The 27,439-nt window shown below is 37.3% G+C and overlaps 1 protein-coding gene and 1 long non-coding RNA gene across 5 annotated transcripts in view; one reads left to right on the forward strand and one right to left on the reverse strand.

The window, feature by feature from the left end:
* adgrb2 (adhesion G protein-coupled receptor B2) overlaps positions 1-27,439 on the forward strand; it is a 448,357-nt gene that overhangs the window by 26,177 nt on the left and 394,741 nt on the right. The gene's annotated exons all lie outside the window — the stretch shown is intronic.
* Positions 5,504-26,678, reverse strand: LOC115427957 (uncharacterized). The gene is made up of 3 exons (XR_003936562.1): positions 26,665-26,678; positions 19,455-19,457; positions 5,504-5,605 (listed from the first exon to the last, which is right to left on the reverse strand). It is a non-coding gene; the product is annotated as an uncharacterized LOC115427957 (long non-coding RNA).

Below are 27,439 nucleotides of genomic sequence, written 5' to 3' on the forward strand. Positions count from 1 at the left end.
TCAGGTTCCACATTTAGTCCAAACTGATCTCAAGTGGGTCGGACCAGTACATTACGATCACAATAACCTATAAATAACAAGAACTCCTACTGCTTCTCTTTGTTTTAGTGTAAAAAAAAAAAAAAGCTAAATTACATGAAAATTTCTACATGTAAAAATGATCTTTTCACAAAAAATGCAAATAACCTGAACTGTATTCAGAGAAGTGTAATTTTGATGTACATTTGTTGATCCACTGTGATCTGTAAATTGTAATATATGTGTGTAAATAATAAATTTAGGCAGAATACTGTTGAAATTGCACTTATTTTTCTCAGAAAATGCGACTTATTGTATTGGAAATAAAGAAAAGGTGACTTTTTAAGCAAAAATATCATTAACTGAACATGTCTCCATCCACTGTCATTGATCAAAGTCCATGGGTTTTACTTGTGAATCAATGTTGTAGAAGATGACGGTGCTTCCATGGTAACTACGGAGCCTCTGAACGTCCAAATGGGTCATATCTGATGACCATGAAAAGATGACAAACTGTATTTGACACCAATTATTTACATGGATTAATAGGATTCGTGGATCAACAGGGATTAAACACATTTTATATCAGTAGATGGTTTTGGACGTCAGTGGCTGTTTGGGTCTTTATGGGTTAAAAATCAAGTCAAGACAAATAAAAATGCACCAGAAGTAAACAAATACAACAGGATGGCAACTTAAAAGTTTACAATAGCTTTTAACTGATGTTTGGACTATATTTGTGTAGTTATAGCCCATTTAACAGCTTAATGTTAAATTCAATCTCTTCTAAAATAAACCGGCAGACTTTTAGCAGACCCACACCTGGTCAGTACATATGAGCTTTAACATCATATATAACACCGTATGACTTTCTCTATATGTGCTCTAGTGAAGAAGAAAATCCCTGGTGACGCTTAGATAGGTTTTATTGCTCGCGGCTTGACAGCATTTTAATTCCCCTCGCGGTTCCAGTATCATAGCAGCCCAATCTCTTCTCACCACACCATCAGCACCTTTCTCCCGGACCCAATTTAGCCCGCGATCCTCAATCTAGCATGTTAGAAACCCGGGAGACCCAGAACAGTTGCTCTTCGTGGAATAGCACCCAAAGTACCTTAAAGGAATAGAGCGCCTCGGAATGTAATTAGACGCTGCCAATCTCTGGCCATCGCTCGGGATGGATGGAGGCCGGTGGATCTCTTAATGGAGATGGTTTGCGCGTTCCCGTATCCTTCGCAACTAGAGCAGAACTCGCTTTCAGACCCGTGTGTGGAACATCAAAGTATCTTGTTAAAAGGCCCATTGTTATGAATGTCCCCGTTGGATCTGATCTCATTTGCTAAATGATGCTTTGTTAAGCTCGCACATCTTGTAAAGCAAATTCACAACATTCACAACCCCAGTTTGTAATTGGGGAAGAGGGGTTATTCAGCCGCTTTTCAGCTAAAGTGCAGATCTCTCGACAGTATTGAAAGCCAAATGGTGTAGAAATAAATCGCTACTTTAGAATTTTTAGGTTATTTTCCAGAAAACGTCTTTAATCTTTACATTTTAACATGGCATATCTGGACCTTTTACTTTCCTCTGTGTTACTTTCCTTTTTGATGCGTTTGAGGGAAATTATTGATTCCAGCATCAAGAGCGTTTTTCGACTGAAATGAGACAATAACGCATAACAAATGAGAAGACGATCCTTTGGTGCATCCATCTGTGTATTATCACGCATGACAAACAAGACTTAAAAGACAAACCAGACATGAAAGAGAAACTGGACCACAAAGAATATGCTTCAGAGTGTTTTGAATTCTGTCGCTGACATTGAAAACTGATTTATGTATTGTGATGGCACTAATATTCCTTCATCTCAGTGTGGATTAGTATTTATTAGGCTATATTTGACAGAATGGCATCATGGTCTTTGCAGTATATTAATATAAAATGAGGTTCCTTCACCCTTTATAGGGCACACAGAAATACTCTGAAATTCAAAATAGCTGCTTTTCCATTGACCCAAATATAACTTGCGCATACAAAATTGCCTAATGGAAAACAACAATTTCACCAAAATTCTTGTTTTCCGATGTAAAGTTTTTGCACTGGCAAGAGGTGGTTTTTCAGGTGTTGTGAAATTGGTATATAATGCAAAACTGCAATGGAAAGACCTTTTTCCACAACTAGAGTCACGTGAATAAAAAAAAAAAAAAAACATGATGTTGACGGATGTTACAACATGAGAAGAAGAGTTTTAAAAGAAACATGGTGCGGTATGTGTAGACACACCAGGAAACCAAATCATTTTTTTTATTTAGTACGGGATAGAGGAGTAATATGTAATAATAATGAATATATCTGTAAATCAGCGTGATATTTACATTTGTCGCCATGTTTATGAAATGACTTCTCATGTCATCTCACGATAATCAGTCAACAACTCATCACATTTGTGATTTAATTGAAAAAAAAACCAACATTATGCACTTCTGTTTTTTCGACATTTAGTAAATATTGGTAAAGTTTTGCGCATATGTCCAATGGAAAAGCCACTAGTATTAACCTTAGTGTGTTATTAGAGAACATAACAACACTTTATTACTTTTGTGAATTTTTTTCTATATTTTTATTGTTATGTAGAAATTTAAGGTCAATGAAGTTACCATATTTGGTTCCTTGCCCATAAGTGGAAAAAAAAAAAAAAAAAAAAATCCAAGAAGTAAATGTTAAAAATACAAGAAAAACACATGTAAGGTGAAAGGAACATGTGTTTTTGAACACTGGAACTTTTAGAGTCAGGTACACTCACTGTTCATGCAGAGGTGGACCTTGCAGACCCTGTAGACCACATTGGACCTCAGATTGTTGACTCACTGTCCTCACTGTAACTGTTGCTGTCACTGTCTTGTAATATGTGGGGAAAAGACCAAAAATAGTCACTTGTCCGATAAAGTTTTAAGCTTTGTGTTTACTCTCATATAAAAATTACAATTACATGCTTGTTCTTTTTCCCTTTTACTTGAGTAAAAGGTTGTTGGTTTTTTTACACCCATAAGTATCCATTCCTACTTGAATAAATCTCACATGAGTGAATTGTACATATCACACAGCCCATTCCGTACAGGGATTCTGTAAGCCTGTTCTGTTATCTCCCCAACAGATATGATGGCCGCTGTGATTTTCAGTAATTTATAGTAGCCAATGGTGTGCTAAAGCCTGATATGAATGTGGTTTTAAATCCTATGGTGCTCATGCTAAGATGAGACTGTAGCTTATGGGACTTTTACTTCTACTAAATCTATTTCAGATGACATTCTGACGCTTAGATCTGCCATTAAGGCTTTTCAGGGTATTTATGGTATAGAGACGCTATTAATGACCTGCTACTGGAAGATTAATGTGTAAATCACGGTGAATGACACGGATATGCATATGCTGTAGAGACATGGGGGGGGGGGGGCATGAGTGTATGGACATGCTTTTGCATATCTGCATTAGACCATGGACTGTAGAACAAGGGCGCTGACAACACTGCATCGGCTCTCTGCTCAATATGTGGTCTTCGTTCCCCCTTAAGGCAAGGTTAAATGGCTGTAAATACCTATTGAGCGAATGAGACTGCAAGTCTGACCGCATGAATCTTTATGTTGGTGTGTGTATTTGTGTGTGTGTCTTTGTCGTTGTGGATTTGTGAGACAGTGCAGTGATGGGACTGTCTGCCTTTCTCTATCTCGCCTCTACCCTGTGTCTACTCTGCCTCTCACAGTTGCAGGATTACATCTAACTATGTGTGTGTGTGTGTCTGTGTGTGTGCATTTTTGGTGTGAAAACTGTATGTGCTGATGGCCATCAGTGTGAGCCACTGTCAGGGCTGGACAGCAGAAGGTGACGGCAGGAATAAGAGGCTACTGGCATTATTAACCCCTCACCGGGTTGAGTGCAACAAGCAATTACAACCAGTCATCTGCTGTCACTTTGCCAGAAGGAGACATTTCTAGCACATACACACACACACACACACACACACACACACACACAGCGATACAGAAAGTATTCAAATACTCCCTTGAAAGAATTACTTGAATGATAATTCAGACATTATTTCAGTGCTTTAGGTTGTTTTTATTGGCAATAGTAAGTTTCCACTCATCATATAAACTGCAATCGATGAATATCAGCTTAAAGGGCAAGAACGGAGCAGTGTGTTAACTATAAACATTCAATGGTGTCCAGTACTATATGTTATTTGTCCTAGTCATGTGCACACACAATTCTTATTTTAACTAGGGGTATAACGGTACACAACAATTTTTCAGTTTGGTATGTTTTTGGTATAGGGGTCTTCAGTTCGTTACGTTTTCGGTACAGTGAAGGGGGGTGGGGTGTAGGGGGAGTGTGCTCCGTAACTACCGAACACCAAAAGTGAAACTTATCACGCTTTGAACATCTGATTCGGCTTCTGTGCCTCTGTTATACTCTCTGTTGTCATGTTTACCCCCCCCTTATCGGCACCCCAGCCTCAAAATAAAGTGTTTTTTGGTTTTTTTTTTGCAGTGAATGTATATACGGTAAACCCTGCGCATGGGTTCTGCTTGTGGCCACCCTGCTTACCAAGTCTTTTCACTCTCCACATAAGCTACATGTATTCGTTCGGTACAGCTCTGAATTTTATCGAAGGCCCCTAACCAAAAGGGTTCGGTACAAATGAGTGCACCGTTACACCCCTAAAATCATCTATTGACCCAAAATGCTTAATAACTTCTGACCTGCTAAACTTATCAATACTTTGAAATAATTCAGGTAAAATGCAGTTTGCCGTCTTTTCATGGTCATCAGATATGACCCATTTGGACATTCAGAAACTCCTTAGTTACCATGGAAACACCATCATCTTCTACAACATTAATTCATCAGTAAAACCCATGGAGTCTGATTAATGACAGTGGTTGGAGACGCTTGTTTTTATGTTCAGTTATTAATACATCTGCTTAAAAAGTCACTTTTTCTTCAGTTTTCTCTATTTCTAATATTGTAACCCTCAACTTTATTCTGAGCTTTTATGAACATCTATATGATCAGTCAATTAAAACATGGGAAAATACCTGATTTATGCTGAAAAAATGCAACATAAAGAGGGTATTAGTACAATAAATGGTGACAAATCACTTAAACTTAGAGATATATTGAGGATGCAACCTCATTTACAACATAGCTGAGACAAAACAAAACATTTGAAACATCTAATAGACATATCAGAAACACCAAAAACTAAAAGTAACAAAGACAAATTAAAAACAGTGAAGTCTGCTTAAAAAGAGGAGCAGCTGGAGGTGAAATAAAATGGAATTATAGATTTAAAACACTAAATATTTGAAACATACTATGCACATATTAGAAGTACCAATAAGTAAAAGTGACTAAGATGCACTAAAAACAAGGACATCTACTTAAAAACAGGAGGAGCTAAAGGTAAAATAAGAAGTGATTAAGGACTTAAATGTATGGTAAGTTTCAGATGGTTTTGGAGAGTGATCCAGGTTTCAGGTGCACAGTAAGAAAAAACGGACTTTCCCAATTCAGTATGAACTGAAGGAACCTGCAGTGTGAGCCAGTCCTTTGGGCCAGTGTGATATGGACATGCATTAAAAGATACTAAAAAATTAATATAAGATGTAACCTGAAAGAATGTAAGATGTACCCTGAAAGAATATAAGATATACCCTGAAAGAATATAAGATATACCTCGAAAGAATATAAGATATACCTCGAAAGAATATAAGATATACCTCGAAAGAATATAAGATATACCTCGAAAGAATATAAGATGTACCCTGAAAGAATATAAGACATACCCTGAAGAATATAAGATATACCTCGAAAGAATATAAGATATACCTCGAAAGAATATAAGATGTACCCTGAAAGAATATAAGATATACCCTGAAAGAATATAAACATATCAATATAAATTAAAATGTATTCAATTCTTGAGTATTTTTAGTGCATTATATGGCCAACATTTAGGTACAGAAGGAATTATCAGTGTGATATGACGCAAAGATCTGACATGATATGCATAGCTAATATGATACATTTATTACCCCAATCCAAAAATAGTTGGAATGCAATGTAAAAAAGTAAATAAAAATTGAATGGAATGATTTGCAAATCTAATAAACCCATATTTTATCCCCAATAGAACTTAGAGAATGTAACATTTACCTTTAAAAGAACTAAATATGCTCATTTTATATTTGATGCCAAAAACATGTCTCCAAAAACTTGGGACGGAGCCATTTTTACCACTGTAGCATCAGTTCTTCTGGAAACATCTGTGAACTGAGGAGACTTGAGCAGAAAATGGTCCAATAGTTGTTTATATTGGATTGTATCCTGGGTTTTCTTTGTCTGTAGTTTCATTTTATTTGTTTGGTTCTTCTTAATCAGACATCAGACAGTCATTTCTTAAAGAAATACTATTTTTACCTCACATTTATTTCTCTCACAGTAGAATTTCATTCATGCTGTTTCTTTTTGACTAATAGAAAACAGTCAGCTTTTACAGAAACAGACACTTTGCAGACAAATGATAAAATAAATAAATAAATAAAAAAACTTGCATTGAAGCCTTCTTTCCTGATTCATCTCAATTTGTATCCATTGCACTTTTTTTTTTTTACAATGCACCAGTGTCAGTCAATGAATCTCACCATCCTTAAGATTTATTACAGCTTGTTTTAGTTTTTGTTTGATAGTTTAAGCATTCATTTCACTAAACAAAGTATCTGATTACAGGCATAAAAAGGCAGTATTGGTGGACTAGGAGTGATGCTGCAGTCATCACAGATTAACCCATACAGACCCAGTGCAAGTTTTATGTCGGTTCCAAAATTTATTTTTCCCTTAATTTCACTTTTTTAACCCTTAAGGATCCACGGTCACGGCCCTGGGACTGAATCACATGACATTTTCAACATGTCGTAGTGTCGGAAGTCGGCCATGTAGACCTCTGAGCAGCAGTGCATTTGAAAGTGTGGACTTGAAACAATCTCCCACTTTTTATTTGATGTTGACAGAGTAAATACGACTAGAGATATGACGGTTTGAACTTGAACAAACATGAATAAAAGTATGAAAATGAGGTGCTGGTGTGTGTGTGTGTGTGTGTGTGTGGGGGGGGGGGGGGGGCGGGGGGGGGGGTTATATTTCTGACCATATCGACGTCATTTTTTTTTCCTTTTTCAAAACAGAAAAAACATGCTGAATCTGTGTATTCTAATCCACAGACTGCAGTAGCATTACAGGCAAGGGTGAGGATGACCCCCACCTGAACCGGATGTGGAAACCGGACTGACCGTGGTGAGAAGGGGATCTGATTGTGTGTGAAGTGACCAAAAAGTGTATGTGAATGGTTTGTATGGATGTTTTGTGTTATTATAAAAATATACAGAAGAAAAGGTGTGCTAACAAAGGAAGCAGATTTAATTTATTAGTTTGTTAAAAGGGGTGGGAGTCTGTAAGTTATACTTCTTCCCACCCCTTTTTGAGTGCAGAAAATTTTGTTTGTCCATGTTGTATGGCTCTTTGTTATCTGATGACTTTATGTGCTCGAAATAAAACTACACTACTACTACTACTATTACTACTACTACTACCACTATGTAAAGATATGCTTTTACTTCAAATATTTGAGTATAGTTTTAATTTTTTACAATTTTTAATTTTATATACCTAATATTTGGAACTAATATTCACTTTTAAAGTCTTTAAAAAGGTTCATTAAGCATCTTTGTGCTATTTATGCAATAAATTATACACTGTAAGCCCGGATAAGTAGAGTTTACTCAGAAAATTTGAGGCAAGTGATTGCATTAAATGATTTGAGTAATGATCAACTAATCAATTGGTTTAAGTAGGTGCAAATTTAATGCTAAAAGTATTTAACTTAAATTATTAAGTAGAAAACACTAAAAGACAAGTTATTTGTACTTTAAATCTGTTTGAAAATCAGCCCCACTATCCAACCATTCAACTCAGCAATTTAGATTACACTGACTAATTTTCTCAATTGCAGCCAGACTAAATTATCATTGATTTAACAACATTTTTTAAGTTAATGAAACTCATAATCCTATTCCTGACCAACGTAGTTATGAAATTTTTCATCTTAATATACTGTAGCATGAATGTAAGTTATTTTAGTGTCATTTGCCAGTTCAGGAAGTAATTTTAATTTGACAAGACATTAAAATCTCCATTGTCCACTAACAATCTTAGATGAACAGTAAAGCCATTGTTCTTCCTCTGGCTCTGACTCATGGTGCAGCTCTACAAAAATACAAAAACAAACACAAAAAGGCCAATAAACACTGCCATACACATATTAAATCCAAATTAACACTAACACCACAACCCCGCTGAACCCCTGCACATAAAAATAACACATTTTTAACAACATGCGCAATACCCACAATGCAATGCGAAGATAAAAAGGTGTGGTCATGACTAAAACTTAATGATTTAATTCCATTGAACTGAAACTTTTTCGTACTTTCAACTATGTCTACAAATTAGTAGAATATACTTAAGATTTTATAGTAACATCATAAAACTTAAATCATTTAAGTGCATTGTAAATAAGGCATTTTGGTAAATACGAATTCCGGGCTTACAGTGTACACATTTTTCAGAGCCGATTTTATATTTTTTTTTTTGTTTTTTGGCCTTTTATGTTGATGTAGTAGGTTAAAGTGAAAAAATAATAGGCAGATGACATAGATGAAATTGTGCTAAAAAAACAAACAAACAAACAAACATTTCTTTATATAGTATATAAAGGCAAAATCAAAAGTACTCAAATCAACCAAAATAGGCTCAGACCCCTAGGGGTTAAATAAAGGTTATGAATGAATGAATATTACCAAGAAAATCCCTCCAAATACAAAACATAGTTAAAGCTAAATGTAGCCTGTCAGTGCGATGTTAAATACAATTTACTGTATCTATTCTGAGCATTATTAGTGTGTTATGCCTCAGCCTGAGGTGGAGCTACATTGTCATATGAAATATGAACTTCTAATTAAATCTGACAAATCAGTGTAGAGCAGTACAAAGAGCCTGCCTCTGATATCCATTAAAGCAAAAAAAAAAAAAAAAAATAGAAAGTATTAAACTAAAAGGATTGTGTTCAAAGACTTCAGTGCTTGGTTACATTCCACCACACATCTTCCTTTTCCATTACATCTGTCTCCTCTGCAGCATCTTCCTCTGTTAGCAGCAGCCACTTGTGCTGCTTCCCCTCTTCATTGCTGTTATTGTCTTATAAACACTCCGCCCACACCAACTCGCTCCCTCTCGCGTTCTATTTCAAGGTGTTAAGCTGCTGAGCACGGCCAAACCTGCTCACACCAGTGTATCTGATCAAATCAATACCTATTTCTCCCTCTCACACTTTTTTTTTTTCGTTTTTCCCCTCGTTTCGGACTGCAGTAAGACGCGATAGGACGATTGGAAGGTGATACATCCACTGGGTCCGTCTTGTCTGTATGAGATAGATAGATTAACAGCAAAAAAAAAAAAAAAAAGTGTGTGTGTGTGTGTGTGTGTGTGTGTGTGTGTGTGTGTGTGTGTGTGTGTGTGTGTGTGGGGGGGATCACTTTAGTACACTGCAATAAAGTATTAGCCGATCCATCAGAGTAGTAGAGGAACATGACCCAGTCCGGCTGCACCTGCCTCCCTCACCATCCCGTAACGCCTCACGGGACCAATCAGGGAACAGATTGAGACGTCTTCTAACGCCCACAAACATGTCAGCCATTTTCCATTGTGCGCCTCCACTAGTTTTGTCTGTCAGACACCCATATTTCTCACAGGAATCTATTCTCGCCTCCTATCTGTGTTGTTGTCTCGTCGGTTTCCAATCTTTCTTCTGCCACACTTGAAGCTTTAGTAGTTTGGCAAATTTATATGCGTCTTCCACAAGAGCTTAGTCTTTTATTTATTTATTTATTTATTTCATTTATTTATTTTTTGTTCTGCTCATTGATTCTTTTATTACTCCCTGAGATGATTATATCTTCACCTCTCAGTGTGAAGGCAAGTTTTTTTATTTTATTATATTGTGGTTGCAGCGAAGGACGTCGGGGGTCAGTCGTCTGTATCTCTTTTCATCTCATATCTTTGCTTTTTCTTTCTTTTCAAGTCTAATACTGACTTCTTGGCTGTGTTTTTTTATAGTTCTGGGTGCTGGCTCAGGTCCTGCTAGGTTTAGGAAATAAAGTTCGGAGCCACGGTGTTTAATTAGTACAGTCGGTCCCATCACAGTCGACTAAACACACACTCATACACACATACACAACCTGTTTATTCATGACTCAGCCAGGCCAGCTCTGTGTGAGTGAATATGAGGATGTGTGCTGCTTTTGTTTTTCCTCTTTTATCAACATCTAAAACCTACTCAGTCTTCACATGCACGTACCCCATTGTGTATAACAGTCCATTTCTATCAGTCTGAAGTCCCCTACCACATCTCCTACTTCCCTTCTTGGAGTCTACTTACATATATTTATATATTTTTCTTTCTTCCTTTCCTTTTTTTTTTTTTGTCTCACCTAGCACATTATTTTTGTCGTGTTTTATAGTCTCATTTTGCAGACCCGCTGCTATGGTTACAGGCTGTCTGCTTTTCAAATACCACTTTTATATGCGTGTGCTTCTCTTTAAGAGCCTTAAAACACACACGCTGTTTGTCTTTTTCTTCGTTATTCACTGCCGGCAAATCCATCACATTCATGTTCAGGTGGTGACAATAAATTTCCTTCTGGAGAATAATCTGATCATTACTTAGGCAAAAACACCCCGTGCACCTTTTTAATTAGACCATTCCACACAATTGATGCTTAAATGGATCAACCACAGGGACTATGATTGCTTCCTGTGTTGTCAGCAGCTACAGCTAACGGCTAATGGCTGATGGCTAACACTGGCTAGCACTCCAATAATGAAGCATGAAGCAAATGTCAACCATGACACAGTTTCTACCCCACTGCATTTCAGAGGAAAATGGTGCACTTTTTACTTTACCAAATAAAGGCAGCTGTTTCTTAAGATACAAATTCTGTGAGAATTTCTGATTTCATAGGGTCTTCTTGCAGATTGTAGTGTATGTACAGTAGAGGTAGAGCTAAAACTCTTGGTAACTATTAGGATTAGGGCAGTGGCGATTTCTCATAGACTGCAAGGGAGGCCCGGCTTCCCCTAAAGTTACGAAAATGAAATGGTTAAATATGTTCGGTTGTGTTGACATTTTATTGACTACAAATATGTTAGGACACGTTCATCTCACAGATGAGTTCGTTCAGAATCAGCTTTATCACAAACCAACGGACGCGATGTTGTTCACTTCTCATACATTCCCGTTGCGCTGTTTTCTCATTCGATCTCTGCTCAGTGCATTTGTCCGTAGACTGCGGCTTCAATGGGACTGAGTGGAACAGTTTTTTTCATTGCCTCAAAACTGGACGGTAATTGGATAATGCCACGATGTTGTCCCGCCCCCGGACGCCGGGCGTCTCTGGGGGTGAATGGAGCTGTGGGCGGAGCTCGGCCGGGCTGGATGCCAGAATCCCACGTGCTGATCGGAGGATCAGTCGAAAGGCTGAATCCCGTTTGATTGACAGCTAGTTTCAGATCTCCTCCTTCACTGACACAGTTCAGTTTAATACACACACACATTCTGCTGTGAAAGAGAGCGAGAAACCACTATGAAACTAGAAGCACTCGGAGAACGCAGACCTCCGCCAAGGCTGATCAGTGCCCCCCCCCCCGTGGGCCCCCCCCACCCCCGATCACCACCAAAATTTAATCATTTCTTCCTTATCCCATTTCCAACAAACCCTGAAAACATTCTGCTGTGAAATCAAGAGAGAAACCATTACGAAATTACTCGTTCATTTCTTGCACTGGAAATAAAACACACTCATTGTACTTCCTTGTTTCAATTTAACATAATTTCAGCGTTTTCTTGTTTCAGTTCCATAATTTAATCATTTCTTGTTCGAGTTTAATATCGTTTTGTAGATAGTTAAATCAATCAAACTGTCGGCTAGGTCGGAGTGAAAGGAGCATCTGTAGTTTAAAAAGGCTGAAGTCTTACACCCACAACACAATGGGCCAAGGCCGTCTAAGCAGCCCAGCTCTGATGGATATTCAGAGGACACTGGTCCAGTCCCTGGAAAAGACGTCTACTTGGTACGATAAGGTCACTGAGCATTTTCTTAATTCTTTTTTTTTTTTTTTTTTTTTTTTTTTATGTAAGCCGACAATGAGCCTCCCCTGTCTGAAAGACGAGCAGCCGCCACTAGATTAGGGATGCAAATTATCGAGTAATCCATTAATCATTAGTTGGTTGACCATATTGATCGATTACAATTAATTAATTGATAAGCAGCGATTTTCCTGAGAACCTGAATTTGTCTTACGATAGGGTCTATAAGAATAAAAGCTAAATGTTGTTTATATACTTAATGAAAAAAGCACGTTATATTCCTTAATGATTGATTTATTGTTCCATTGAATACAGTACAGGCAATGACATTTATGGAGTAGAGTAAACTAAAGAAATTCTGCAGAGAAATTCAAGTAAATAAATGGATCTGAAGAGGGGCAGTTTAGAAGAATTGGGCATTTCTGAGTTTGCATCACTACCTGACATGATGGAGCAAGATTTCAGCGAAGATGGGATGTAAGGATACAACAGCACATGACTAAGACAGAGCGGGATTCGAACCGCCAGCCCTTCGGTTATTGGACAACCCGCTCCTACCTCCTGAGGGTTAGGGTTAAAAGAGTGACTCCTTGGTCACTTTGTTCAATACACCTTACTAATGCTGGGCTGGACCGACTTTTGGCTTCAGAGATGGTAGAATTCTTTGTAGCATACATTCAAGAAGGGTTTAAAAATATACCTCAGAGATTCTGGTCTAATGCTATTACGATGACTTTATACAGTGTTTTTCAACCTTGGGGTCGGGACCCCATGTGGGGTCACCTGGAATTCAAATGGGGTCACCTGAAATTTCTAATAATTGATACAAGTAAAAATAAACTCACTAACAAAAATATATGGTGAGTTGACAGAGACAATCCCAATCCATAAAAGACCTGACAAACTGTGAAGCTGAAACTGAAGCACTGTGGTACTGTTTATCTTTCAAATGTTCATTGTGGTCAGTTTCAGATGCTGCAGCTCTTTCATTATTCATAGTTTGAGTTCTTGTTTGTTCAGCATTAATTGTCAGCCTTGTAAATCCAAGCTGGACTGACTATACATATCCTGACCAAGGAAAATAAAATTCTCACTTTGTGCAGTAATCTACACCTGGCTTTTCTGCCTCTGTCCATAATAATATACATTATATTGACTAAATGTGTCTGAAATTAATGTTTATTCGCAACATAGTATAGCAAACTATTACTTGATCAAAAACAAATTAATTTACGCCAAAAAAAAAAAAAAGTCTCCTTTTTGAATGTCTGGGGTCGCCAGAAATATGTGATGTTAAAATGGGCTCATGAGCCAAAAAAGGCTGGAAACCACTGACTTAATATCATGATCATAACATCTAATGATATGATACCAAACATGATAGCATGACAATGTTGGTACAGATTTGTCAATTATAAATCCACGATGCAAATCTCTCTTTGAACCCCATCCCGAAAGTCTTCTATTGCATTGAGATCCGGTGACTGTAGAAACCATTTGAGCCACCAGGAGATAGATATGCTTTAGTACCAATGACCCTGCAGGTACCAAAGTCACTTAAATCACCTTTCTTGCCCATTCTGATGCTCAGTTTGGACTTCAGCAGATCATCTTAACAACATCTACATGCCTAAACACACTGAGAAGCTACCAAATGATTGGCCTGTTAGATATTTTGCGTGATCATGCAGTTTATTAGACGTACCTAATAAAGTGGCCGGTGACTATTGCAGTGCGCTGTGTTTTAATAAAGCATTATTTTTAAGAGCGACCCGTAGCTGAAACAAATTAGAGTTTTTTAAAACTAATTTAGGCTCCCTGTCAGCATCAGACATTAGACATATGGACATTTAGCTAAGAATTCCACCCATTAAAAGTTAATGAACATGTAATAGAAACTGAAGACGATAAAATGCCTCTGCGTTTGTATTTTTACACTGCTTCATCAGGACGTAGTGTTTTTAAAGTGAAATACTAATTGTGATTAGTTAGCCCGCCAGTGGTATTAGCACATATTTCAGCGTAGAAGGAGCTAATGAACTAATCACAGCACCTCACTAAATCAGCCAATCGCAGAAGAGTAGAAGGTCCCTCTGGCGAATCCATTCCAGCACCATCCATTAAAAACATTTAACAGCTAGACACCCATTGTCCAGATAAATGCGCCGACGTCCGCCACCCCTTCCAGCTTTGTCGCAAAACCGCTCTCCTCTTGATGCATTTCTTAACTTTACATTTTTTTATTTTGCCTTGCGATTCACTGTTGGCTTTGTGGATTCAGTCATCAGTTATTTATGAAAAGCCCTCACATGCACTCCAGTTCTGGAGGCGTGGTGCTGAAAGAGATTTTCTTTCTTTTTTTTTATCCTACTCATCCTTTCTATGGGTTTTATCTTTGTTGGCACTCATCCTCCCTGTCTCATTTCCTTTTGACTTATATTCATCTGAGAGTCCTCTTAGGGAACTAATGACGCGACTGAAGCATGAAGCTCAATCAAGGCCGAGCTCTGATAGAGTGACTAACGCGTCCCCCTTTTGCCTGATCAGAACTTTGATTGACACCTTCCCGTATGCTGAGTTTAAAAATCAGAGCACATTAAACGGATTTGCTGCCTTCATTTGCAGGAACAGATTGTTGCACTCTTTCCCGGTACGTAATGAATCACAAATGTCAGCTATGGTTATGAACAAAATTGTTTTGATATATCCTTTTTTTGTCTGTTGTCAGTAAATTACTTGTTTGTTTTTTTTTTGGGTGCCTTTTTTTTTTTTTTTACTCTTATAGGCTTTGGTGTCCTATACCCATTTCATTAGAGCAACACCCCCAATAAAAGCAGGAAACATCAATTTAACCCATAAAGACCCAAACATCCACCGTCAACCAAAACCATCTATTGATCTAAAATGTTTAATAAATTCTGATCCACTAATCGTACCAATACATGTACATAATGGATGTAAAATACAGTTTTTCATATTTTCATGGACATCAGATATGACCCATTTGGACGTTCAGAGGCTCCATTGAGAACATGGAAACACCGTCATCTTCTACAACGTTTATTCACCTGTAAAACCCATGGAGTTGGATCAATGACAGTGGATGGAGACACTTGTTTTATATTCAGTTATTGATATCTTTGCTGAAGAAGTCAATTTTAAGTCAACTTTAATCTGAGCTTTTGTGAAAATCTATCAGTAAATTAACCCATAAAGACCCAGTGCTACTTTTGTGTCAGTTCCCAAATGAATTTTCGTCTAGATTTAACCTTTCTTAAATTATTTATCATCATTACCTCCGTTTTTCCTTACGTTTTGCCCGGCGTTAGTTTGTCTGTCTGTCCATGTGCAAGATAACTCAGAAAGTTCTGGACGGATTTGGATGAAAATTTCGGGAAATGTTGATACTGGCACAAGGAACTAATGATTAAATTTTGGTGGTGATCGGGGGGGGGCACTGATCTGCCTTGGCGGAGATCTGCGCTCTCTGAGTGCTTTTCTACTTTATTACAATATTCTCTGTATTTTGTGTTTTTGTTTTTGGTTTTTTTTGTAAAAATTATGTATTTTCCTGTATTTAATTTTCAGATCATGCAGATGTTCACGGAAAGTCAGATTAAAGTTGAGGGTTATTATCTTAAAAAACAAAGAAAACTGAAAAAATCTGACTTTTTAAGCAAAAAATATCAATAACTGAACACAACAATAAGTCCTTCCACTGTCACTGATCCAACTCCATGGGTTTTACTGGTGAACCAATGTTGTAGAAGATGACAGTGTTTCCACGTTCACTATGGAGCCTCTGTATGTCATGTTTATTATGAAATAATCATCTGTATTTTGCATTTTTCCAGTGAAATTTGGTATTTTCCAATATTTTATTTACTAGTCATATAAATATTAATAAAAACTCAGATTAAGCTTGAGAGTTATTACACCAAAAAGCAGAGAAAACTAAAGAAAAACGGACTTTTCCAGTTAAATTTGTCATTAACTTAACATAAAACAAGTGTCTAGGACCACTGTCATTGATCCAACTCCATGGGTTTGACTGGTGAATCAATGTTGTAGAAGGTAACGGTGTTTCCACGCTCACTACGGAGCCTCTGAACATCCAAATGGGTCATGTCTGATGACCATGAAAAGACGACAAACTGTATTTTACACCGATTATTTCCATGTATGGATAGGATGAGTGGATCAACAGGTATTAAACAGTAACATCAGTAGATGGTTTTGGTCACCAGTTGCTATTTGGGTCTGTATGGGTTAAATCACAGGTGTCAAACATGCGGCCTGGGGGCCAAATCCGACCCGCCAAAGGTTCCAATCCGGCCCGCGGGATGAATTTGCAAAGTGCAAGTTAGGGCATCAAACTCAAAAATAATATCATCATAACCTATAAATAATGACAACACCATTTTTTTCTCTTTGATTTAGTGCAAAAAACATTAAATGATGAAAATGTTTACATTAATACACTGTCCTTTAACAATAAAATGTGAAAAACTTAAAATGTCTGAGGTAAATTAAGTGCAATTTTAACAATATTCTGCCTGTTATTGAATGTTTCGTACCTTTGTAAAATCTGATTTGTAATGCATATGTAGAAATTATAAATCAAGGCAGATATTGATAAAACTGTAATCACATTTCTTAACAAATTCCATTTTTTTTTTGGGTTATTCACACCCTTTTTTTTTGGATAGTTTGTAAATGTAAATATTGGCATAAGTGAATGTTATTTTTTGCGCTAAAATAATTTGGAGTTGTCATTATTTATTGGCTATCATGCTATTATTGTACTGATCCGGCCCACTTCAGATTAAATTGGGCTGAATGTGGCCCCTGGAAGAAAATGAGTTTGACACCTGTGGGTTAAATATACCTGATTTTCATTGAAAAAAAAAATTAAAATAATTTAGGAGCGTCCACAAAAGTAACACTGGGTCTTTTATGGGTTAAGGAGATGCATGGCCTGTACATATACCTACTAACTATATGTGACAGACACATATAGCAGGAAAGAACAATCATGTGTGAAGAATATGTAAATAGGAGTCGAAGAACCCTGCTTAGAGCACAGAAAGGCGTAAATTGGTTTGGATTACAGTTGGAGGAATACGCTTTGCATTAATAGCCATTATCCTAAGCCAATCAGTTGGAATTAGTCCTGACAGTGTAATCATTAAAAACAAAACTGCAAAACTTAGAATTCAACTGTGTTCAATGAGGGCATAATCCGTTTTTACTCAAGCTAATCAGGGCATAAAGCAATCAACCGTTACCCCGAGTAACAGGCAGTCGGGCATGTTCCACCGCTCCACTCTGCACGTATTAAGGCCATAAACGGGTTTATATACATGCATTATGATAAATATATCGGTGTGTTTCAAGACGAAGGAGTACCTCTGCGTTGTTGACTATAACCGTGGGATTAATCCGCCTAATGAAAGGAACTGGGAGAAAAAAACAAATCTTCAAGTCTCTTCCTGAGCTCATTTAAAAGGTACTAACGCAGCACTTGCCCTGTTAATGGAGGACAGAAGTGGTGTGAAGGCCAACAGAGGAGAGAAGCCAATTTAGAGATACCTTTTTGGCAATAAGAGGTCTTATTTGTATTCATCATTATCAATTTCATGGTTTATTCTCCTTGTAACTTGTTAGTTTTCAATTCTTGTTCTTTTGCAGATCTTCTTTTGACCTTGAGGTTTATTGTGCACGCATTTACAGCTTATTCTTTAGTCTGTACTTTCTTTTGGCTTTCAGATTCCAATCAATTTTTCATTATTTCTATGTGATATTTCACTGTCTTTTCCCATGGTAACATTATATGATTTTACTTTTTCCAATACGCCTTCGTCATCATTTTACTATTACCCCACTGCTATATGAAAGTCACTTCTTTTTTTTCTTTTTTTTGTTTTACTATTCATTCCTGCCAGTAAAATCCAGGTTCAGCTCAGGCCAGCAAGTAATGAATTATGGCTGTAATATCTTCCACTGGATGACAGCCAAATCTCATCTCTATACACTTTTTAAAGGTGTGTGTGTGTTTATCTGTGCTCCTGTCTGTATCAGCATATGTGTGAGTGTGTGTGTGTGTGTGTGTGTGTGTGTGTGTGTGTGGGTGTGTGGGTTCGCTGTTTAAGTGGAATGATCTGTCATCACCATCCCTGTCTCCTTCCGAGGTAGGATGTTCCATCATATGCATGCACATTTCACCGGAAAATGCACCGTCATATTCCTGTCATTTGCACAGCCATTATTATAATCTTTCCCAAATCTCATCCATTTTCAGAAGGTAAAGGCAAATATCTTCAAACTCCACATTTAAGAGTAAGCGACAAATAACCACATGCTCAACTCGACTCTCGTGCCGTTATCTTTTCATAATCACAGGGAATAATATCGCCTTAGATTAGAATCTAGGAGCCGATTCGTAATTGTCAGAACGTCTCAACCGATCTAATTGTCCACTTCATGACGAAGCTTCGACTCTTTAAGCTGACTTTAATTCTTTATAACCACCATAAACCCAGACATTCTGTGAGCAAATCATCTTGACAACCAGGTAAGCTCTTATACCGTGTGAAATATGTGCTGGGCTGCTGCTCTTTTTGGCAGATGTCTAAAATAACTAACTCTAATTGGAGAGAAGAGGCCAATCCCACAGTGATACTTGAATCTTTCAGCTCTGAATGCAGGATGTTTGGCCAAAGACGGCAATAACACACCATGATTACCTCTATTGCGCTCATATTATTCCATTTTGTTGCTCAAATAGGAGGGGTGATATGTTACACGCCGTCATACATTGGTGCGCATACATACAATCATGCATATTTGTGTATGTGTGTGTGTGTAGGAAATGCAACCAACTGGATCTGACTTGTGAGAGTTAATGAGGGAACAAGACAGATTCATTATGTTTTCCGCACAGATATTCGACGCACGGCTTTAAACATGAACAAACACTGCCAAAAATGTGTCACTTATCCCGTTAATTATGTTCCAGACACACGTCTCTGCAGGGTTAATCATTGTGACTGCGTGTCACGTGTGGAAATGCAACACATAAACACAGTCCACTTTGTTTTGTTGCTGCGATTTGGGTTTTTTTGTTCGACAGAAAATTACACCTTTCACTTTGACACCGTCCCGTGTTTGTAATAATCACCGTCTGACTCGTATTGTTGTTCTTGATAATTAAAGCTGATTTTTTTTTTTTTTTTTTTTATCCTTTCTAAATTGAGAGTCTTGGCTCTGTAACCAAGGGCATGCGCAGCAGTCATTGTACTGCAACAATGATAAGTAGAAGGGGAGAGGAGAGCAGAGTGTGGGAAGAACAGAGTGTCTGATTTGGCTGTAGTGCTGCCTTTCGTCTGATCTTCAGCTAAAAAGGCCCTAACTTCTACAACAGGCTTATAACCCCTCACTAATCCCCCCTTCTGACTCATTTCACTGCAGTTTGAAGCTCTCTCTTTAAATCTCTTGTTCGCTTGCTGCCGTGCGTTTGCACACACACACACTCGCGTACGCCGGAGTCTCTGAATAACAAAACCCTTCAGTTGAAATGGAAATGTCTCGCTGGACCGGTAAATTGCACTGTGAGAAATATCTTTAGCCAAATGTTCACGCGCGGGCACAAACACAAACACGAGCACACACTGCAAATCCATTGTGTGATTTTTGTTTTTAATTATAAGTGTGTGAATGCTAGCCACCCATGACTTCTATTATATGTTTTATTTTGGGTTTTTTTCTATCTTGTGTTAAGTTTTTTTGTTTTTTTCTTTCCGAACACGATGCTTTCGGGGGGTAAAACGACAACACACACACACACACACAGACAGACATACACACTTCACAACACTGATGCGGTCTTTCACTCATGCGTCACGTTGCTTATTTTTCTTTATCTTATTCAGTTTAAAATTAGAACTTTTTTTTTTTTTTCTCCCATACAGACCAGATGGGGAGTTAGTGAGCTGGTAAGCTGTCAAGGGTGTATGGAGGACAGGAAGTAACCCCTCCCCTCCTGACAGTAGGCCTTTGTGTCATTATTAAAGATTAATGTTTTTACAAGCACCGGAGGAATTAGCATTAGTGACGGTTTTAGTGTCAAATGCTTGTTTCAGAGCTGTCACTCGTTCCCGCCTCCCTAAAATGAGACGACTTAATATCATGGTACTAATAATACCACCTCATCACACTGCCAAAATAGAAGATCACAGCAATGGGTTTAATGGTAGGGGCAGAAATACAGAGAAAAGACACAATTCTGTCACACATCACACTGATGGTATTCATAGAAGGCAAAAGCTACTTCTATTTATGTCTGTTGTATATGTGATTATCATAATTGTCCATGCTGGCTTGTTTATGTATCTAATTTTGCCATGGGATAAACACATCTGCTGTGGTGGGTTCAGCTGTTTCAAAGCTTTACGCTTTAAGCATGTCTTGCCTGTTTTGTTTCATGTTAAAGGCTCAATATGCAAGACTTCCACATGCTCATGTGCACGAATGAAGTTTATGTAGGACTGTCTTGGGCTTAGAGCCAGTCATTATTTGTCCCTAACTTAATTTCTAAGTTAACTCACTGCAAAAATCAAAATCTTACCAAGTGTATTTTTCTCATTTCTAGTCAAAATATCTCATCACACTTAAAATAAGACATAATCGCCTAAAGAGTAACTTTTCAGTGAGATATGAGAACTTATTTTTAGACAATAGATCTTGAAAATTATATTTCAAGAAATCTTACCAATGACAATTGTCACTTGTTCCATTGGCAGATTTTTTTTTTGTTTTGTTTTTTGCTTGAATTAAGCAAAAAAAAATCTTGAATTAAGCAAAAAACAAAAACTGCCAATGGAACAAGTGACAATTGTCATTGGTAAGATTTCTTGAAATATAATTTTCAAGATCTATTGTCAAAAAATAAGTTCTCATATCTCACTGAAAAGTTACTCTTTAGGTGATTATGTCTTATTTTAAGTGTGATGAGATATTAGGACTAGAAATGAGAAAAATACACCTGGTAAGATTTAGATTTTTTCCTGTGCTGTCCCAATTGTCGACATCCATGATGACTTACACACTCGTTCTACATAGGGGACTCTTCTGTGCAACACAACTTACTGTAGGGTCTGATCAAGCGAAAGTGAACATCAACATGAAAAAGTACATTTGCACACATCATAATAGATCGCCTGAGTCATGTGACACACAACTAAATGTAACTTAATCCTATAACGCCAAATGTATCATATTTGATACATGAGTTTTGAAGCCCTCTACATGATCAGGGTGATATTGTTCTTGAAAAACCTGATGTATACAATTAGATACATGCAATACACAAATAATCCCCCCGGGGGAGGAATTTGTTCATCAGAGGCCTTTCCGGTGACACTACAAGATTGTCATTAATGAGGAAGGAGGCAGAACTTTGACAATTTGGGAAAGGAATTACCAATTTGTTGAACATGTTTGTGTTACATTATGTTTGTGTTTGTTCAAAGTAATAGTATTTGATCATTGAGACCTGATGTATCAAATATGATACAAAATTGAAACTCACACATGGAAATTGATATTTGGAAAAAAAAAAATTTTTTTTGGTTATTCAGAAGGCCCAAAAAAGGCTCCAGTTTCAAAGAACTGGAACTTTCTGTCAGTGATTTAATGGGTCAGGCTTTAGGTTTAACCATCTTTACCATGAACTGTAGCTTTCTTTATTTGTAAAATTATATTTTAACATCACACATGTAGATGATAGCACAATTCACATCAGATGAATTTTCTTTTTTTTTTTTTCAACTGGCTCATATTTTTAAGTCCTATGGGGCGGGACTTTGCATACCAGTATTTCTTTGTAGAAGTTTGTACTATCTGCATAATAAACTTGGCTTATGGAGCAAAAAAGACAGACATGGCATTTGATTCATAGTCTTCAAGTCCATCATGCTACACATTTCTACATAAGGGCGCCCTAGACTGAAAATAATGCAGCATATTCTTCATAGTTCCCACTGATGTATTGGTTCACCTTCAGTGCAGCGCAGAAGCTCTGTTCTCCATCTTCATTTCCTTATGCCATTGCGCTGACCACTCACATGTGAATGGGATGAGAATACGATTACAGAATGCCGGATATATTTACCATGCAGAACATATCACCCATCTGCCTCATTCAGAGCCATTAGGCGCCACTCAAACTATTTTTCAACCGTTCTTTAAGGCCAGGCTATCAGGGGATTTTTATACGATCCAATTACCTTTGTTCATCAGACAGAAGTTAAATGTCAGTGATTCTCACTGTAATGTGTGTGCTCTCAGCTCCATGGCACACATACCTGAACCCACTTACTAGCACACAGCCTTTCTGTGCTTCATGTAATATGAGTGTGTAATAGCACAGTGATGAGGGCGGGCTTATCATCGGAATGTATGAACCATTTAGGCTGCCATTACATAAATGAGTATACTGTACGTTCAATGAGCAAAGCAGCTATTGTAATCTTTATGCTACACTGCTGGGTTTGAGAAATTGTGTTTTGAAAGCACGGCTCATTGACAGAGGGCATAAGCCTTAATTCTGCATAAATGTGGAATACTGAGTTGAATAGCTTTGCACTTTTGAAAAGTGTAACCTCAGTCACAGAGAATTAACACAGTCACTGTCAAAGCTTAGAAAAGTTTTTAAGGTGCCCTCATTGACCCTGAAGGGAATTTGTTCACCATATTTAGCTCATCCTGAACAGTGGTTGGCCTCCGTTCATCACATTTGAGGACAGGGTCAGGGTAAAGGTTTTACACACCCCATGATGCCTTTGCATGGTAACATACTGTTTCAGACTATTGTTTTTATCAAATGTACTTTCACACTGACAGCAGTCCAACTGTGTAGTAGACCATCTCTAAAACAAATAAACAAAAAAGGAGAGGGGAAAAAAAGCCAGAGAAGGGGAAGGAGGAAAAGGAATACCTCTGGCTGGCTTCACCCCTCCATAGCCATATTGATTTAAATTAATTCATATAAATTCAAATTGATATCAATTGATATCAATTATTATAAATATTAAATTATTTCACCCATTTTTTCTGTTATTATGACTATCACCCCCAGTCAGTCTATATTGTTTAGTTGCTCTTTACGTTTATTATCTTTTTCATTGTAATATGATGTTGTTGTTGATCATTATTTGTTTGTTTGCTTATTTGCTTGATTTGTCTTTTGTTTATTTGTTGTTATTTTTTCCCTTTCTTTCCACTATGTCTTTTTAACATTATCACTGATAAAAAAGATAAATTTCAAAAAATGTGGAAAAAAAAGTACTTTCACACAGAACATGAATATTACATGGCAAAAAATCTATTGAGGTAATTAGCATAATGAGTCACTGACATAATGACATGACTTATAAATGTGTATATGTTTCAGTGAATACTGCACATAGACTAACCATCACATATTGCACTAGAGCATACATATTGGAGTCCATATTTTTTCCTTTAGATTCTCTACCAGTTTGGATTCAAAAGATTTACAAGCCCGTTTTCACTTTTTTCGTATCACTTATTCATCACATCCTTGGTTTGGAAAAGCTTTTAGTGTTTCAGATGCAGAGCTCGCGTACACTGTCTGGGTGAGTTTGAACTACATCCACCACAGTTCAACACAAAGGCTTAGATACACTGATGCCACCAGCACAAGACAAACAAACCCTCTGTTAGTGAGGGGATAGTGCACTTCTAAAGCATGTAGCAGGCTATAGATAGATATTGTAGCTGGTGGGGACACTTAAAAACAAGTTCATATGTGACCATCATTACATAATGGTAACTGGTGTTTGCGGATGCGTGTTGACAGTTAGCCACACTTGTCATTATGCTAGTCAAACTTTACACAGTTCAAAGGGCTAATATAAAGTACGACTACTTTTACATGTTTAACCCTGTAAAGCCTGAACCATTAAATCACTGACAGAAAATTCCTGTTGTTTGAAACTGGAACCTTTATTGGTCCTTCTGAACAACCAAATAATTTTTTTTTAAAAATATCAATTTCCATATGAGTTTCAATTTTGTATCATATTTGATACATCAGATCTCAATGCTCAAATATTATTATTTTTGAACAAACAAAAACATAATATAACAGAAACACGTCTAACAAATTGGTAATTCCTTTTCAAAATTGCCAAAGTTCTGCCTCCTTCCTCATTAATGACAGTCTTGTAGTGTCACTGGAAAGGCCTCTGGTGAATGAATTCCTCCCCCCGGTGGATTATCTGTGTATTGCATGTATCTAATTGTATACATCAGGTTTTTTCAAGAAAAAAAAAATCACACTGATCATGTAGAGGGCTTCAAAACTCATGTATCAAATATGATTTGTTTGGTGTTATAGGGTTAAAAACATACATTACAATTATTATTAGAGTGTTTAGGGATATGAACTCATGTGGTAGGCCTAGATTGTAGAGATATGAATTGAATATATTCGTATCAATGGTTCTGTGGATTCATGTGACCACTAGAGGGAGTAGTGAGTCTCTGTACCAGTCTCTCATGGTGAGGAAAACTACCACCACAGGGCCTTTGACCAAAACATCAGGAAGCGATGAGATGGAATCAGAACCACTAAGAAACAACTTTTAGAGTCAAAGAAAGAGAAAAAAGTGATAAAAGCTAGAAGTACTTTGTTGTTTTCACCACTGGACATGTTAAAATCACAGTATTTCATCTACATAATTGAGTTTGATTATGAAGCTGATGAAGTTCTGTGAGATTATCTTTGGTAAGTTGGACATTTGTTGATCCATGCTTCAGACTAAACTGTGACAGTTCTGACCATGTTTGGACGATTCCAAACAGATTTTTATTGCTATTGACAAAAAACATACAGAAAATGGAGGTGATTTGTGGTTTTACTGTGGCTGTTTTTGGTCTTAACTCATAAAGACCCAGTGTTACTTTGGCGGCTGTTCCCAAATAAATTTTTCTCCCTCAAAGTGATTTATCACCATTCATTGCATCATTATCCTCTGTATTTTGCATTTTTCAAAGTAAATCAGGTATTTTTCTCAATGTTTAATTAACTGATCATGTAGATGTTCATAAAAGCTCAGATTAAAGTTGAGGGTTATTACATCAAAAACAGACAAAACTGAAGAAAAAGTGACTTTTCCAAAAAAATATATCATTAACTGAACATAAACCAAGGGTCTCCATCCACTGTCATTGATCCAACTCCATGGGTTTTACTGGTGAATCAATGTTGTAGAAGATGACGGTGTTTCCACATTCACTACGGAGCCTCTGAACGTCCAAATGGGTCATATCTGATGACCATGAAAAGACAACACTGTATTTTACACCAATTATTTACATGGATTGATAGGATTAATGGATCAATAGGTATTAAACATTATAGATGAGTAGATGGTTTTGGTCGCTGGCGGGTCTTTGGGTCTTTACGGGTTAAACCAGAGCTAAGCTAACAGCGCTATAATGTAAACTATCAGTTGATGCAGCACATGAAGTTTATAAGACACAGTGTTGTTTTGACCCACTGTCAAAATAACCAACTTGAACTAAACTAGAGTTTTAGAGCAAATAACAAAACTGTTTTTGTAAAGAAAGAGCTTAGATACATAGCATTATTGTTGATGGTTTTGCTAGTTGTCAGTGTGTACAGTTGCAGTTTTAGAGAGTATCAATACTGCATGTAACCCATTTAAGTAGGGATGTCTGATATTGGCTTTTTTGCCAAAAACCAATATGCCGATACTGTCCAACGCTTAATTTCTATATCTACCGATACTGCTGCCGATATGTGTGGGATATTAAACTAATTTTAGGTAACATCACATATCTCCTGTCATGGAATTAACACATCATGCTTAATTTTATTGTGATGCCCCGCTGGATGCATTCTCAAATGCAACAAGGCTTTTAAAATGTAAACACTGTCTGTGCAAAGAATACGTACTTCAACTTAAGTTGTGGAAAAAATGCCATATTTATTTATTTTCTCTCCCTCCCTCCATGAGTCTATTACAGTGTGGCAACTCTACTGTACAGTTTTGAAAACTGCACATTTCTTTCAGCTACAAACAATGCTTCATTTACGCTTCAGTAAATGCCAGCGAAATCAAGGCATTATTTTATCGGTTTTAATGATAGGCAAAAAAAATGATAACGATATTCACCGATATTGCATTTTTATGCCAATATCGGGCCGATAATATCGGTGGGCCGATAATATCGGACATCCCTACATTTAAGTACAGTCATAACAGTGTAGCCTTTAAGTAACTGATAATGTCGGACCACTGTTTTGTATCTCTGCCATCCAGTTAAAAAAACATCCCGACTTTTCTGCCGGTATCGTATCTGTTAAGGTCCTTCTTTTCTTTACTTAGGACATAAACGTCTTCACACCAAACACAGTTCTCCCTCTCCAATAGTCCTCTAAAAACTCCACTGGGGTGCGTTCCATCCCATTTCCATTCCCGTTTATCGCTAATTGCTAACTAATGAATTGTTCTCAGCTCCTCTTTAAACATACATAACTAATGTACAGTACGACAGCTTCTGCTTAGCAAGGGAAAGCCATTCGACAAACAGCAGAGAATTAAAAAAGGAGCTCAGCACTGCAGAGGCTTTCTGTAATAAATTATGTTCACATCCTTTTGTATCACTTTTGAACCTAATTGTTTGCTCTCTGTCAACAGCCACATGGTTAAAGTTTACAGCTCCAGAAGAGAAACAAAAACAGCCTTTGCAAAATGCTTTACAGTTTAAGTGCCAAATACATAGATTAACAGTCTCCCAGATAAGCAGATTCCTGTGCTGTTAATTACATTGTAGGGCATCGGTCTAATACTCCAACGTCCTTGCTTCAGTTACACCCCTACTGTAGCCCTGTTTGTTCATGTCAGTCGCTGGGACAGTTTGCTCCATGCTAATTAGCGACTTGGTTGTACTGTGGTAGTTAGTATGCTAGTGGACACAACCTGATGGAGAAGCTTTCAACCAATGTCAGTCAATGTCACTTAACAGCTTGTCCTGACTGAATAAACATAGTAGGATGGAAAGATGAGAGGGTACATGTTTGATTAGCTCATGAAGAGAGGGATGTGCTTTTAA

Source organism: Sphaeramia orbicularis, chromosome 11, assembly GCF_902148855.1.
Source record: "Sphaeramia orbicularis chromosome 11, fSphaOr1.1, whole genome shotgun sequence".
In the NCBI taxonomy this organism is placed as follows: Eukaryota; Metazoa; Chordata; class Actinopteri; order Kurtiformes; family Apogonidae; genus Sphaeramia; species Sphaeramia orbicularis.